Source organism: Leucopleurus acutus (assembly GCF_964270905.1).
Source record: "Leucopleurus acutus genome assembly, chromosome: 18".
Taxonomy (NCBI): domain Eukaryota; kingdom Metazoa; phylum Chordata; class Mammalia; order Artiodactyla; family Delphinidae; genus Leucopleurus; species Leucopleurus acutus.
In genome coordinates this window covers 32,364,774-32,381,952 of record NC_139160.1, presented here as the reverse complement: position 1 = coordinate 32,381,952, position 17,179 = coordinate 32,364,774, and the positions used below count along the sequence as shown (strand labels likewise).

The following is a 17,179-nucleotide window of genomic DNA, read 5'->3' as shown; positions in this document are numbered from 1 at the left end:
CTATCACTGATTATCCATGACTACCATAAAGGAAAGCCAGCTCATTTGATTCAGTGAGCATTTTATGGTCCCTCTCTTTTTTAAAAGATTTTAAGGTACCTTGTCTATTTAAAGCATGGAGAAGTAACTGAAAAGTCAGTACTGTGATTTATTTCTGAGCTTCCTGACAGCCAGTGGGAAGAAAGGAAGCAGAGCTGGTTCTAGAGTACCAAAACTTGGGCTGCATCCTCTGGGCAAGAGAATACTTGAATCTAGGTTCAAGGAAACAAAACCCAGGAAATACCAAGGGTCTAAGGCCAATGGAGAGTTTAATTTAGTCTTTATTCCCCATTATTTAAAATGCCATGAATCATCCACACTGAGCTCTTTCATTTTATCTGGAGGTGTCTTAAATCCTTTAGACAATCTCGGACCCCTAAGCTTGGTACAGAATAAGATCACTCTGCAGTGGTAGTGCATGCAAGGGGTTTTGCACAAGTAGGATTGCCAGATAAAACACAGATGGTCAGTTAAATTTGAATTCCAATGAACAATGAATACTTTTTTAATATCAGTATTTCCCATAAATACTTTAAAAATATTATATAAATATATCCCAAATATTACATGGGACATACTGATACTAAAGATATTGTTTGTTATTTATCTGAAACAATTGTTAACCTGAAATTCAAATTTTTGTCCTAAATCTGGCAACCCTACCCACAGCCTGCAGGCTAAGCCTCACAAACTGTAATTAGGGAACTGTCCCTTTATCAAAAAAACTTAGTCTTTTTTTTCCTTCTTTTAACTTTTGTTGAGATATTGATGGTGATAGATAGAAAAACCATTATTTTCTAGCAAGGAGAGACTTAACAAAGGAGCTTTAAGCCGTACACGATAATCAACCCAAAAAGGAAGCTTTATCAAGGGGCTATTTCAAGTGAGCTGTGGATTGGTGGGGAAAGAACACACACACACAGAGTACAGTTAAATTAAGCTTCCAGTGAAAATTGCCAGAGAGATAGCATCTTATGGGAAGTTGAATGTCTGCATGGTGGGAGTGTGTATAGCGTATCTCAATACCCCATTGCCCCTGGAAACTGATAGGGGCCTGCAGCTTCAGGAACACAGTCCTGGGAAGTAGGGTCTCACTGACTCTGAAAAGCTTAGTTCTTATTGTACTTACTGTTCTTTTATCCTTGGGGTTTTAAATCTTGGATATTATTCTGGAAGTACTTCTACTAACAATCTGGACACTTTGCATCAAGGAACTGTTTTAAACATTGGCCTCTCATCCTTGAACACATGTCAGCGTCACCAAGAGCACAAAAGATTCTGAGTGAGGGAGAGCTGAGTAGCATCCTTTAGTCCCTGAACATTATTTTGAAGTGTTCCCTTCCGTATAGACTTTGAACCCTGTATTGCTCTTCCTCTCCACTACAAACTGGAAATTTATTTCTTGAAAGGAGTATGTATGTGCTGGCACGTGTTTAGGTCAAGCTTCAGCTTGAGACCAGAATTCAGTTTAAGCAGAGAAGTACTGATAATGGCATATTAAATGGATTGCAGTATCATTGGGAGAAATGAAGAAGCACTCTAGATTGAGTTTTATGAATAATATCCAAAGCCAGGACACAGGCCATCAAGGCAATTGCTCCCTCCTCTGTGAGACAGAACTGCCTGCTCAATTGGGAAGCTGCTGCTCTAGAACCTCACTGCCACTCCTGACACAAAGTCCCTATGATCTGGAAGCTACCATCATTACTGCCAGCTACAGAACTGCACAGGGCCTTTGCTGTCTACCCCAACATAGCAGATACCCATCTTCCCTTTCAGCACCCACAAAGCTAGTGACCAGATACTGGGAACTTGCTGATGCTTCCAAAGTCACATTTGAGAGCAAAACCAGCAAAAACACGGCCTCTACTTTACTTCCACCTTTCTAAGCCTTGAGCAGTTTGGAGACTAGCCAAACCAAATCATATCCAAACTGCGAGGGGATCTTTGAGATGGTTCTTAGCTTTCCAGCCAGTATAATACAGGAAGGCACTGTAGTAGGTGGTTAAAATGGACGTTGACTGTCAGTTCTCCATAACCTTGTTTACAAGTAATCGTCACATCTTATTAATTACTCTGTCCCCTACAGAAGGGAAAAATCAACAAAGACCATGTCATAAGGCTGTCAGATGCTTTTTGGAAAATGTTTCTGAGGACCTTTTGTAAGTTAGATCATTAGTATTTCCGTCTGTAAGGTCATATACCAATTCTTGAACAGTGGCAAGTTTTTTTTTCTGACCTTGAATTCCTAAGGGCTTTGAACACAGAATCTTTGACAGGGGTAATGACATGTCTTATGTACAATGTTCTGACAACAGTTTTATGTCAAACGTAAAAGCTTCTTTATATGGTTGTATCTTTATTCAGAAGTGTTTGCCTTGCTTCTGATGCTCCTGAAAGGGCATGAGCTGCCAGCACCATTCTGGCCGTTACTTTGATGGTGCTCAGAAACTGTTCTCAGAACTAATCTACCTTGTTTCTGTTTTGGTTCCTCCAGACACAAGTAAGTAACCTGATGGGACTGGAATTCCTTCCCTTTTCACCTACTGTTATGGCTGGATTGATGCCAAGTGGGGCATACGCAAATCCACCCAAGTTTTCTTTGATTTATTGTACATCCTCTTTTCTCTGTCATTAACCATTATTTTTTCAAATAGACCCAAAGCGAAAAGGTTCCTAAGGCAATAGTGAGAGGCAAATAGAGTAGAATTAGTGATAGTCCAGAAATACTTACAGGGCTATTTACAGGACTGGATTTTCATTTGGTAGGAATTAGAGAAACCCACATCATTGATTCACCTGGTTCTTATACAGTTGTGGAAATGTTGACAAATAACTTTAAAAGAAACATGAGTTAACAGCTTGAGTACTGAAGTATGGTTCCTCCTTTTATATTACTTGAGGAGCCATTGTTGTATAAAAATCACAGTGCAATAAATGCAATAAAAATCATCTTTATTTATCAAAATAATATTTATTACCAAGACATGAAAAAAAATGAAACTGACAATGTAAGTTACACATTACTATCAATCTTTTGCAAGTTTCATGGATTCTTTCAGTAAAAAGGCCATACTTGCAAATTCCACTTGAGCTTTTCTAATCAAATTTTCATATAAGTTGGTTATAATTGTTAACAATCCCTTGTGGGCAAACGGATGATTTTTTTTCTTAAATAGAACAAAAAAAGATGTGCTATAGTATAAATGTAAAATATAATTCAAAAATCTTGACTTATGTAATGTTTAGAGAGTTATTTGTGGAATTTTTCAATATGAAAATTCAGCCAAGTATACATTTAGTAAGTTGCATTATTTTGGATTGCTTTAATAGGGTAAAAATCTTAGAAAAATAAAAATCATGGGAATTAGGGCTAAGTTCCTACAATACTTCTTTAATAGCAACTGTATGCCTCACCCCACATAAATACTTCTTAAACTTTCATTTGGGATTGTTACATATGCTAGTCAGTCAATGAAAATGAGTTATTGGGGCAGATAAATAAATGGGCTTAAAATATTTACTTACTAGCTTAAATAACTACCAAGAACTGTATTCTGCTAAGCTTCGAAAATTCTAGTCATTTTCCTCTCTGTTTGCCTAAAGTCTTTCTCATACATTCAGCTTTATAGATAACTGACAGGCACATACAGAGGAGAACCCTTGCGTTGGTGATATATTTTATGGCATTTTATTCGTTCAAGCAGCATTTTTGAGCACCAACCACATATGGAACCTGCCTTTGTTACAAAGGTGACACAGTGTTTCCTGGCCTGATGTACTTCCGTGTTTTACAGAAGAAACTATTGAGATTTATATTATTATACATTGCCCATATTTATTAAAATAAGTTATTTCCAGATTTTTATGAACTTTTTTCATAGAATAAACCTAAATGTTTTCATTAAATGTTAATAGTTTGTAATATTTCAGACATAGTATTTTATTAATATTTTTAGAATCTATATTTTAATTAATTTTAATTTTTGCTAAGTAAAACATTCACATGGTTCAAATTGAGAATTTCAAAAGAAGATGCAATGAACAATCCTCCTCCCCTTTGTCCTCCAACCAGCCAGTTTCCCCCTCCCCAGCAAAAATGCATATTGGTTAAGATTAGGTTCAAGTGCATATAAGAGAAAACTCAAATATCATTGACTTAAATACTTCAGTTAGAGAAATTCAAAGGTGTCGGTCTGATGCTTATATGGAAGTTCCACAATGTCATCGGGGACTTGGACTCCTGTCTTTTTTGTTTGTAGTTTTATAACTTTATTTGACAGTGGTTAGCTCTTATCCACACTGACTGTAGATTTTTGAAGGTGATGACAGGAACATTAATAACCAACATATAGAGCTTGTTTGGTGAGTCTTCATCCTCTTTACGTTTTCTAAACAACCACACATGGATCCAGTATGGGACATTCTGATTCCTTTGGCCCAGACAGCTTTGTTGAGCCTGATGTCAATGTGCACATCTGGAGTTCCCATCTCCTTCATGGAGAACTTCTAATTTTTTTGAGTGTCTGAGGGGCAGGCATCTTGAACCCCAGTCCATGGATGTGCTTGTGAATGTTGATGGTATATTCTCTGGTCACCACTTCATTGATGGCAGTCCCTCTTCTTGCCACCCTTCTTTGCAGGAGTCGTTCTTCCAGGCCCAGGTTGGAAAGGATGAGGGTGAGGGATTATCTCCTTCGGTCTTGATGCTTACCATCTTTAACCTTTAGCTTTTAGTCTGGAGGCTGCCCCCGGTCCAGTTTGGCTAGTGGAATGCCATGTCATTTCTGTATTCCAGGGAGGAGAAAGAAGTCAATAAGAGCCAAAAGTCATGGCTCTATAAACAGCTTTCCCCAACATGAAGAAGAGGAGTTTAGCTCACAGGGTACCCATGTGAAACAAATGCCTGTAGCAGATAGGACATGAGCAGCTTGAGAGAAAGTATTCCCTGGAACGGAACATCACCAGGGACAGCAGTGGCCAAAGGCAGACTTCACGTATTTTACTTTTTTGTCTAGGACCAACCTTTTTAAATAACTTACATGTATCATAGTTTGTTAATACATTCTTCACCAAATCATAGTATCTTATTTGTAAACTGAAATTTCACCTAGAAATGTGACATGGAACTGATACTAAATGCTGTATTTGATAAATATTTTCCCTAAGTAAGAATATTGCTCTTTATTCATTCTACATTTCAGCCCAAATTACATAAGTACCTGGGTCCCATTTCACTTATACACTGTTTTTCAAGCAGGACATTTTATTTCATGGCTTAATTTCAAGGGGAAAAATATTCTAGAAGGAAGGCATTATATGGGGTGTTACAGAAAAAGCAGCCTACTGTTTTTTGTACTAAAGAAAACTAAGGACTTTTTAGAAAGATGTGATTCTTATCAGAAGCAGACCATGAGCTAAATCTCAGGTTAAGAGATGCACTATCAGTGGTTGTCACAGTATACTTGTTTCAGATTTGGATTCTGAATATACTTTCTATAAATTATCAGTAGAGTTGGCGGGGGGGGAAAAGCTTTTTATGAGGTGGCACTCTCATTAAAGTATATGAATGTGAGGTATCTGTTACTTCTCACAGAAGCTGTAATAAATTATATGGAAAACTATTCTCCAGTCTTTTTTCAGCTTTTATGAGTTACAGTTGACATATAAAACTGTAAGATGTCTAAAGTGTACAACGTAATGATTTGACATACGTATACATTGCGACAGCGCCCCCATTGAGTTAATTCATGCATCCATCACCTCACATCTTTCACATATTCATCTTTCTTTCTTTTTTGGCAAAAACATTTAAGGTTTGCTTTCTTAGCAAATTACGATTATACAATGCAGTGTTACCAACTGTAGTCACCATGTTATACATTAGATCCCCTGACCTTATTCATTTTATTAATGAAAGTTTGTGCCCTTTTACCAATCTTTCCCTGTTTCCCCCACCCCCACCCCCACCTCCTACTCCTGGAACCACTTTTTTACTCTGTTTTCATGAGTTTCTTTTTTTTTTTCTTTTTTAGATTCCACAGAGAAGTAATTCCATGTGGTAATTTCTGCCTAGCTTCTTTCACTTAGTGTAATGCACTCCAGATTCATCCATGTTGCCAGGATGAAATGGCAGGATTTCCTTATTTTTAAGGCTGAAAAATATTCCATTACATATTGTATATGTATATATACACACCACATTTTCTTGATCCATTCATTCATTGATGAGCACTTAGGTTGTTTCCATACCTTGGCTATCGTGAATAATGCTGTAATGAACATGAGATACGGATATCTCTTTGAGATAAGGGTTTCGTTTCCTCTCTAATCTTATTGAAAATTAAAAACCAGCTCAGAGCCAGCTCTACCCACCACCAGTCCCTGCCATCAGGAAACTTGCACAAGCCTCTTAGATAGCCACATCCACCAGAGGGCAGACAGCAGAAGCAAGAAGAACTACAATCCTGCAACCTGTGGAACAAAAACCACATTCACAGAAACAAAGACAGGATGAAAAGGCAGAGGGCTATGTACCAGATGATGGAACAAGAAAAAACCCCAGAAAAACAACTAAATGAAGTGGAGATAGGCAACCTTCCAGAAAAAGAATTCAGAATAATGATAGTGAAGATGATCCAGGAACTCAGAAAAAGAATGGAGGCAAAGATTGAGAAGATGCAAGAAATGTTTAACAAAGACCTAGAAGAATAAAGAACAAACAAAGAGAGATGAACAATACAATAACTAAAATGAAAACTACACTAGAAGGAATCAATAGCAGAATAACTGAGGCAGAAGAACGGATAAGTGACCTGGAAGACAGAATGGTGGAATTCACTGCTGTGGAACAGAATAAAGAAAAAAGAATGAAAAGAAATGAAGACAGCCTAAGAGACCTCTGGGACAACATTAAACGCAACAACATTTGCATTGTAGGGGTCCCAAAAGGACAAGAGAGAGAGAAAGGACCAGAGAAAATATTTGAAGAGATTATAGTTGAAAACTTCTCTAACATGGGAAAGGAAATAGCCACCAAAGTCCAGGAAGCACAGCGAGTCCCAGGCAGGATAAACCCAAGGAGAAACATGCCGAGACACATAGTAATCAAACTGGCAAAAATTAAAGACAAAGAAAAATTATTGAAAGCAGCAACAGAAGAACGACAAATAGTATACAAGAGAACTCCCATAAGGTTAACAGCTAATTTCTCAGCAGAAGCTCTACAAGCCAGAAGGGAGTGGCATGATATACTTAAAGTGATGAAAGGGAAGACCTACAACCAAGATTACTCTACCCAGCAAGAATCTCATAAAGATTTGATGGAGAAATCAAAAGTTTTACAGACAAGCAAAAGCTAAGAGAATTCAGCACCACCAAACCAGCTCTACAACAAATGCTAAAGGAACTTCTCTAAGTGGGAAACACAAGAGAAGAAAAGAATCTACACAAACAAACCCAAAACAATTAAGAAAATTCGTCACAGGAACATACATATTGATAATTCCCTTCAACATGAATGGATTAAATGCTCCAACCAAAGCACACAGGCTTTCTGAATGGAAACAAAAACAGGACCCATCTATATGCTGTCTACAAGAGACCCACTTCAGACCTAGGGACACATACAGACTGAAAGTGAGGGATTGGAAAAAGATATTTCATGCAAATGGAAATCAAAAGAAACATGGAGTAGCAATACTCATATCAGATAAAATAGACTTTAGGGGCTTCCCTGGTGGTGCAGTGGTTGAGAGTCTGCCTGCCGATGCAGGAGACACGGGTTCGTGCCCCGGTCCGGAAAGATCCCACATGCCGCAGAGCATCTGGGCCCATGAGCCATGGCCGCTGAGCCTGCGTGTCCGGAGCCTGTGCTCTGCAACGGGAGAGGCCACCACAATGAGAGGCCCGCGTAAAGCAAAAAAAAAAAAAAAAATACACTTTAAAATAAAGAATGTTACAAGAGACAAGGAAGAACACTACATAATGATCAAGGGATCAATCCAAGAAGAAGATATAACAATTATACATATATATGCACCCAACATAGGAGCACCTCAGTACATAAGGCAACTGCTAACAGCTCTAAAAGAGAAAATCGACAGTAACACAATAACAGTGGGGGACTTTAACACCTCACTTACTTGAATGGACAGATCATTCAAAATGAAAATAAATAAGGAAACAGAAGCTTTAAATGACACAATGGACCAGATAGATTTAACTGATATTTACAGGGCATTCCATCCAAACCAGCAGGTTACACTTTCTTCTCAATTGGGCACGGAACATTCTCCAGGATAGATCACATCTTGGGTCACAAGTCAAACCTCAGTAAACTTAATAAAACTGAAATCATATCAAGCATCTTTTCTGACCACAACGCTATGAGATTAGAAATGAAATACAAGGAAAAAAACATATAAAACACAAAGACATGGAGGCTAAACAATATGTTAATAAATAACCAAGAGATTACTGAAGAAATCAAAGAGGAAATCAGAAAATACCTAGAGACAAATGACAATGAAAACACGATGATCCAAAACCTATGGGATGCAGCAAAAGCAGTTCTTAGAAGGAAGTTTATAGCTATACAAGCCTACCTCAAAAAACAAGAAAACTCTCAAATAAACAATCTAACCTTACACCTGAAGGGACTAGAGAAAGTGAACAAACAAAACCCAAAGTTAGCAGACGGAAAGAAAACATAAAGATCAGAGCAGAAATAAATGAAATAGAAACAAAGAAACAATAGCAAAGATCAATAAAACTAAAAGCTGGTTCTTTGAGAAGATAAACAAACTTGATAAACCATTAGGTAGACTCATCAAGAAAAAGAGGGAGAGGACTCAAATCAGTAAAATTAGAAATGAAAAAAGAGAACATACAGCAACACCACAGAAATACAAAGCATCCTAAGAGACTACTACAGACAAAACTATGCCACTAAAATGGACAACCTGGAAGAAATGGACAAATTCTTAGAAAGGTATAACCTTCCAAGACTGAACCGGGAAAGATAGAAAATATGACCAGGGGCTTCCCTGGTGGTGCAGTGGTTGAGAGTCCGCCTGCCGATGCAGGGGACACGGGTTCATGCCCCGGTCCGGGAAGATCCCACACGCTGCAGAGCAGCTAGGCCCGTGAGCTATGGCCACTGAGCCTGCACGTCGGGAGCCTGTGCTCCACAACAGGAGAGGCCCGCGTACCGCAAAAAATAAATAAATAAAAATAAAATAAAATATATGAACAGACCAATCACACGTAATGAAACTGAAACTCTGATTAAAAAGCTTCCAACAAACAAAAGTCCAGGACCAAATGGCTTCAAGGTGAATTCTATCAAACATTTAGAGAAGGGCTAACACCCATCCTTCTCAAACTCTTCCAAAAAATTGCAGAGGAAGGAACACTACCAAACTCATTCTATGAGGCCACCGTCACCATGATACCAAAACCAGACAAAGATACTACAAAAAAAGGAAATTATAGACCAATGTCACTGTTGAATATAGATGCAAAAATCCTCAACAAAATACTAGCAAACAGAATCCAACAGCACATTAAAAGGATCATACACCATGATCAAGTGGGATTTATCCCAGGGATGCAAGGATTCTTCAATATACACAAATCAATCAATGTGATACACCATATTAACAAATTGAAGAATAAAAACCGTACGATCATCTCAATAGATGCAGTAAAAGCTTTTGACAAAATTCAACACCAATTTATGATAAAAACTCTACAGAAAGTGTGCATAGAGGAAACCTACCTCAACATAATAAAGGCCATATATGACAAACCCACAGCAAACATCATTCTCAATGGTAAAAAACTGAAAGCATTTCCTCTAAGATCAAGAGCAAGACAAGGATGTCCACTCTCACTACTCTTATTCGACATAGTTTTGGAAGTCTTCTCTGATTTTGGGAATCAGAGAAGAAAAAGAAATAAAAGGAATACAAATTGGAAAAGAAGAAGTAAAACTGTCACTGTTTGAAGATAACATGATACTATACATAGAGAATCCTAAAGATGCCACCCAAAAACTACTAGAGCTAATCAATGAATTTGGTAAAGTTGCAGGATAGAAAATTAATGCACAGAAATCTCTTTCATTCCTATACACTAATGATGAAAAATCTGTAAGAGAAATTAAGGAAACACTCCCATTACCACTGCAACAAAAAGAATAAAATACCTAGGAATAAACCTACCTAAGGAGACAAAAGACCTGTATGCAGAAAACTATAAGACACTGATGAAAGAAATTAAAGATGATACAAACAGATGGAGGGATATACCATGTTCTTGTATTGGAAGAATCAATATTGTGAAAATGACTCTACTACCCAAAGCAATCTACAGATTCAATGCAATCCCTATCAAATTAACAATGACATTTTATACGGAACTAGAGCAAAAAATCTTAAAATTTATATGGAGACACAAAAGACCCCGAATAGCCAAAGCAGTCTTGAGGGAAAAAAACGGAGCTGGAGGAATCAGACTCCCTGACTTCAGACTATACTACAAAGCTACAGTAATCAAGACAATACAGTACTGGCACAAAAACAGAAACATAGATCAATGGAACAAGATAGAAAGCCCAGAGAAAAACCCACACACCTATGGTCAACTAATCTATGACAAAGGAGGGAAGGATATACAATGGAGAAAAGACGGTCTCTTCAGCAAGTGGTACTGGGAAAACTGGACAGCTACATGTAAAAGAATGAAATTAGAACACTCCCTAACACCATACACAAAAATAAACTCAAAATGCATTCAAGGGCTTCCCTGGTGGCACAGTGGTTGAGGGTCTGCCTGCCGATGCTGGGGACACAGGTTCGTGCCCCGGTCCGGGAGGATCCCACATGCCGCGGAGCGGCTGGGCCCGTGAGCCATGGCCGCTGAGCCTGTGCGTCCGGAGCCTGTGCTCCGCAACGGGAGAGGCCACAGCAGTAAGAGGCCCGCGTACCGCAAAAAAAAAAAAAAAAAAAAGCATTCAAGACCTAAATGTAAGACCGGACACTGTAAAACTCTTAGAGGAAAACATAGGAGGAACACTCTTTGACCTAAATCACAGCAAGACCTTTTCTGATCCGCCTCCTAGAGTAATGGAAATGAAAACAAAAATAAACAAGTGGGACCTAATGAAACTTCAACTTTTTTGCACAACAAAGGAAACCATAAACAAGACGAAAAGACAACCCTCAGACTGGGAGAAAATATTTGCAAACGAATCAACGGACAAAGGATTAATCTCCAAAATATACAAACAGCTCATGCAGCTCAATATTAAAAAAACAAGCAACCCAATCCAAAAATGGGCAGAAAACCTAAATAGACATTTCTCCAAAGAAGACATACAGATGGCCAAGAAGCACATGAAAAGCTGCTCAGCATCACTAATTATTAGAGGAATGCAAACCAAAACTACAATGAGGTATCATCACCTCACACCAGTTAGAATGGGCAGCATCAGAAAATCTACAAACAACAAATGCTGGAGAGGGTTTGGAGAAAAGGGAACCCTCTTGAACTGTTGGTGGGAATGTAAATTGATACAGCCACTATGGAGAACATTATGGAGGTTCCTTAAAAAAGTAAAAATAGAATTAGCATATGATCCAGCAATCCCAGCCCTGGGCATGTACCCAAAGAAAACCATAATTCAAAAAGACACATGCACCCCAATGTTCATTGCAGCACTATTTACAATAGCCAGGTCATGGAAGCAACCTATATGCCCATCGACAGAAGAATGGATAAAGAAGATGTGGTACATATATACAGTGGAATATTACTCAGCCATAAAAATGAAGGAAATTGGGTCATTTGTTGAGATGTGGATAGATCTAGGGACTGTCATACAGAGTAAAGTAAGTCAGAAAGAGAAAAACAAGTATTGTATATTAACACATATATGTGGAACCTAGAAAAATGGTACAGATGAACCGGTTTGCAGGGCAGAAACTGAGACACAGATGTAGAGAACAAACTTATGGACACCAAGGGGGGAAAGCCGCAGAGGATTGGGGGTGGTGGTGTGATGAATTGGGCGATTGGGATTGACATGTATACACTGATGTGTATAAAATTGATGACTAATAAGAACCTTCTATTTAAAAAAATAAATTAAATTTTAAAATTTTAGAAAAGCAATCATATTAGACACTACAAGACCAAATATGTAGACTTTAATCTGGGAGAAATCAAAATGCTTTGTATGCTGAAAGCATCTCAAGAAAAGCTGGCCACACTTTCTCTCACTTCTGTTAGAACTAAACAAAATTATCTTTTTTTTTTCACAACTTTATTGGATTATAATTGCTTAAGAATGTTGTGGTATTTTCTGCTGTGTAACAAAGTGAATCAGCTATACATATACATATATCCCCATATCTCCTCCCTCTTGCGTCTCCCTCCCACCCTCCCTATCCCACCCCTCTAGGTGTTCACAGTGCACCGAGCTGGTCTCCCTGTTCTATGTGGCTGCTTCCCATTAGCTATTTTACATTTCATAGTGTACATATGTCCATGCCTCTCTCTCACTTCGTCCCAGCTTACCCTTCCCCCTCCACCCACCCCCCCCAAAAAAATAACAGCTCCAAGGGTTACTGTATTGGATTACAGTCTACTGAAAGGATTTAACAAATAATCATTACTTTTTTAAAACAGATATTACTTTTTTCTGCCTTTCTCAACATTTCACTATCAAAGATGTCTCAATTACACATACTGTATAGTACATGCAGAGTTTGTCTTTAAGAGATATTATTAGAAGACGTACCATCTGACTTTGGAAACTTGGTTATGGTGATCTCCTTTCCTCCTGGTATCATCTTAACAGTCTCATGGCATTAAGCTAATTATTTTAGCACTTCACATTCAGTAACTGTGAATAGGATTAGGTAGTCTGTTTTATTTAGGCCAGGAATACTCTGGTGTCTATAATTTATAATGCTTTTCCCTGAATAAAACACTATCTATGTTTCTGAAAATTTGGATGGATTGTCAAGTGCTAGACAGCTTTGATTTTCTTTTTGAGCTATTCAAACATAGAATATAGAACAAGAGGAATTTAGCTTTGTAATTACAAGGACTTATCACAGTACCTTCTCTAAAGTTTTAGGACCTTGTTAGAGTGGTTTATGTTCAATAATATTCTTTTTAAAGGGAGGAAAGTTTAGTGTGAGTTTTTCCTCACCACAGGCAACATCGTGTCAGGAAGGGAGCCAACAACATAACCTTGACCTTTAAGCCTGTTTGCTCACCATAACACTGAAATAACAATTCCAACCATAAAAGATTGTTATGAGTCTGAAAATGAATATATAAGGGACCTGGCTAGTGCCTGGTATATGCCAGTTCAGTAATTAATGATTTTTCTTTCTGCTGTTAAATTTCCCTGTTGTGGTTTAGTGTTCTCTGTAGAGATGGATTAGAGATTAAAAGTTCAATATGATTAGTGACATATAGGACTGTCTATTTTAATAATTGTTTTTTTGTTTTGTTTTGTTTTGTTTTTACCCTTGGAACTCAGAGGCTAGCACTTTGGAAGATTTATCCTCCTATACTATAATTCTCTTCATTACTATCAACTCAGTGGTGGTAATATTGAGGTGGGTTTATGGTTATAGGGAAAAGTTACCAATGTTTCTCTTGCATAGGTAACTGGAAACATAATGTAACCATTATGGGTTTTGTGGGGGATTTAGTTCTATAAAGATAGTATTTTCGTTATATAATATTCATTATTAAGTACATGGCCAAAAAGTAAGATTTGTCCCAAAGGGTCTAAGTGAGTAGTCAGACTTGGCCTTGGTTGGACCAGGAGGAGTGAGCTGTTGGGTGACAAATTAATGCAGGACTTGGAATTAGATGAAGCAACAGAGACCACAAGTTCCTTCCGCCATGGATCACTGGATGGCACTGAAGGTGGCTGGCTGGCAGATGGCTACCCTCTGTGCAAACTGTAAAGTAGGCCCCTAAGAAAGTGCTTGCAGCTTAAATAAATGCATATAGATTAAAAATTGAAAATTTAAAAATTGTACCCCATATATTATAAACTTTTAACATTTAAATGATGGTTAAGTGTTTTAATTGTTTCACAGCAAACTCAGAGTAGTTCTAAGCAGTGTTTTTCTAAAATTATACCAACCCTTGTTGATCCTATATTTTGATTACTATTTAACATGTCAACACTCCTGGACTGTTATGTTGCAGAGCTTTTGAATATATCTTGTCAGTGGTTTTGAAAATATTACATTCGTGCTTGATATATACCGTTCTGGGTGCATTTTGTGAGAGTTACTCCAGTGTACAAAATTTTTAAAAAAAATTAAATTAGAATGTTTTTATTAGTATTACCTTTTATTTTTTTAATAGGCATACCAGTCACTAGTCACAGTCATCATAAAGGAGAGATGATGTAATAATGTGAAATAGTCACATATTCCCCTATTGGTAGATAATCTCATTTAAAACAGAATTCAGTGCAGTGAGTGAATATATTTTATAATAATTCTCTCAGACCCACTTATTTTATGTGTTAAGGAACCAATAGAGGGAATATAACATCAAAGACCAGGTTTCAAATTCAGCCTTAGCCACTTATAGTGTGACCTTACTTGAGTAAATTAAGCTATCTTAGGTTCAGTATCATATTTATAAAATGGAAATGTTAATAATAATATCTACTTCAGAAGGTTTCTGTGAGCACGTAAAGCTATTTAGATGTGAAGAGTTTGGTATGTTGCCTGGCACAGAGCACTTCTCCATGAGAGGTACCTGTATTTTTGTTGTCGACATCATCTTCATTATCATCGCTTTTGAATTAACATTTCTTGGATGTCCAAGTCCAGCATTATTCCTGTGAATGTAAGAAAAGTGGAATCATGAATATTTATGCATTTCAATATAAAAATTTTCATCAAGAGACTAATACGGCTCTAGACATTATAACCCATATATAACTGAAGTTATTTGTTAAATGACATATCTGTGCATTAAGATTTTTAATCTAATTGATATTAATATGGCTGGTCCACTTTACAGTGTAGTTTTTGAACACTTACTCTCATCCTTTTGCAAAGGGTGATCTTTAGAAGTGCTCAGTGGTGTCATCTTCGTGCACACCTTAAAAAATGCTTACGTGCCAGCAAGTACTGTGTGTGGTCACTTATGTTATCTCATTTATTTTTTACAATGAATGTGGCAGGTGAAGATTGTCATTCTCGTCTTAGATAAAGAGAACATCAGTCTCAGATTGTTTATAGGACTTGTTCAAAGTTTTACCTCGTCTTGTGTCACTAGGTCACTCTTAATTCCATCAAACCTCCACTACTTTTCTTTAAAGGGCCATCATTGGGACAGACTATGGGAATTTCCTCTCTGTTAACTGGGGAACAGATTTTGTCTCACTCTAAAGGAGATCATGTTAACAGTAAGGACTGTATAATGCCAGGCTGACCTCCCTTAGCACGGAACGACCTCTTTACCAGTTGTAAGATTCAAGCGCAGGCAGAATTGTTGTTTGGCAGGAATGTTATGAAGAAATTGAGGTTTATATGAAGGACTGGGTTTTGTGTCTAATAAAGACCTTCCAAAGCTCAAAATTGTACCTTCTAGTGATTTATTTCCTCACCCCCTCCTCTAATCAGATGCTGTATCCTGAAGATTTTACCTTCACAAATTTTCAGAACCCTCACAAATATTATACTAGAGAACAGATGCATTAAACAAATATTTGATTGCCTACCATGTGCTGGGAACTTTGCTAAGCAGGTAATTTGTGATGTCTTCTTAAGGTGAATTCTGAATAATTCTTTGAGGACAGAGAAAATGATGTGCTCTTACTAACAGCTAAGTAATAGATGGTTATATGATGAACAGTAGCAAATATTGGATGGATGAAAGGAAGGAAAACAACCATATGCCTCATATAGATAGATAAAGGGGGAAATAGGGTCTATCCTACTTGCTGGTACATAAGCATCTCAGTTTATAAGAAGTTTTCATTAAAAGAAAGGAAATTATTTCAGTACTGCCCCTCCTCATTTGTCTCCCTGTTTTCTTATTGTATTTGGGGGAGGGAGAATTTAATTGGAGAGTTTTTTTGATGGGTAGAATACTTATTTATGTTCACTTTTCATATAAAATAGAGCTGTATGTTACATGTTAGAAAATGGGATTTCATGCTCTCCATACCCCAGCCAGCTCCCTGAGAGCCCCAGTCAGCCATCTCATGAAGCCAAGAAAGCTGAGATTTCTTGATAACTGAGATAATAAATACACCTCTTATTTAAGTCACTTTAATAAGTAATGTGTCTCTTAAAGTTGGAGCATGCTAACTTATTTGGATGGGATGAGTGGAAAAAGCCCTGTGAAGGTAAACTTTACCTTCACAGTTGAGAATATGACATCTTATTGGAGGAAGAGGGACAGAGGTTTAAGATCTCGACTTTTTTTTTTTTAAGTAAAACTTATTTTTAGTTTGATCTTTATAAAGCCTTCAACAGTGTCATCAAGGATTTGGACTCTTTTTAACCTTCCTCTTTGCTCTCCATGGCTGTTTTTTCTTGGGCTCGTCAATTTATGCTTGCAAGGTAACTGGCATCACAGCCACACACAGCCGTGTCCAGAGATGTCAGGGTCTGGGAAAGGGATCTCTTCTTTTGAGTCTCTGCTTTCAGGAAGGAAAGATCTTTCCCGACAATCCTTTGACTTCTCTGTCAGAACTAAAACACATGGCCATATGGGAGGCTGTCTCTGCCATTAAAAAAGCCTCTCACGTGTAGCGTTCTAATTGCACCCCTGCTCTTCCTTCTTCAAGTCTTAACACTCCTTAGTCCATCCACTGCCACCAAATTTTTCCACCTAAAGCACAGATCTGATCAGGTCATTCTACCACTTAAAGATTGTCAGTGGTTCCCCTTTAGATACTGAAGGAAGTCTACCTCCCACCCCTTCCCCATCCCAGATCACTCTGCACAGTACATGTATGATGTCAGTCCTCCATGGAGGTGGGCTAGTTTCTAGTTCTGTTTGTAAACACTTTCAGATCATACCTTGAGTGTTTTTTTTTTTTTAGGTTTCTAGAAACAGAGACCTTCAGGATACTGCA

At 37.7% G+C, this 17,179-nt stretch overlaps 1 protein-coding gene and 1 pseudogene across 5 annotated transcripts in view; one reads left to right on the top strand and one right to left on the bottom strand.

The window, feature by feature from the left end:
• Positions 1–17,179, top strand: part of DIAPH3 (diaphanous related formin 3) — a gene marked incomplete at both ends in the record, with an annotated part of 563,043 nt that overhangs the window by 487,021 nt on the left and 58,843 nt on the right. The window lies entirely within an intron of this gene.
• LOC309974924 (large ribosomal subunit protein eL31-like) lies at positions 4,304–15,180 on the bottom strand (annotated as a pseudogene). The gene is made up of 2 exons: positions 15,132–15,180; positions 4,304–4,748 (listed from the first exon to the last, which is right to left on the bottom strand). The product of its transcript is annotated as a large ribosomal subunit protein eL31-like (transcript).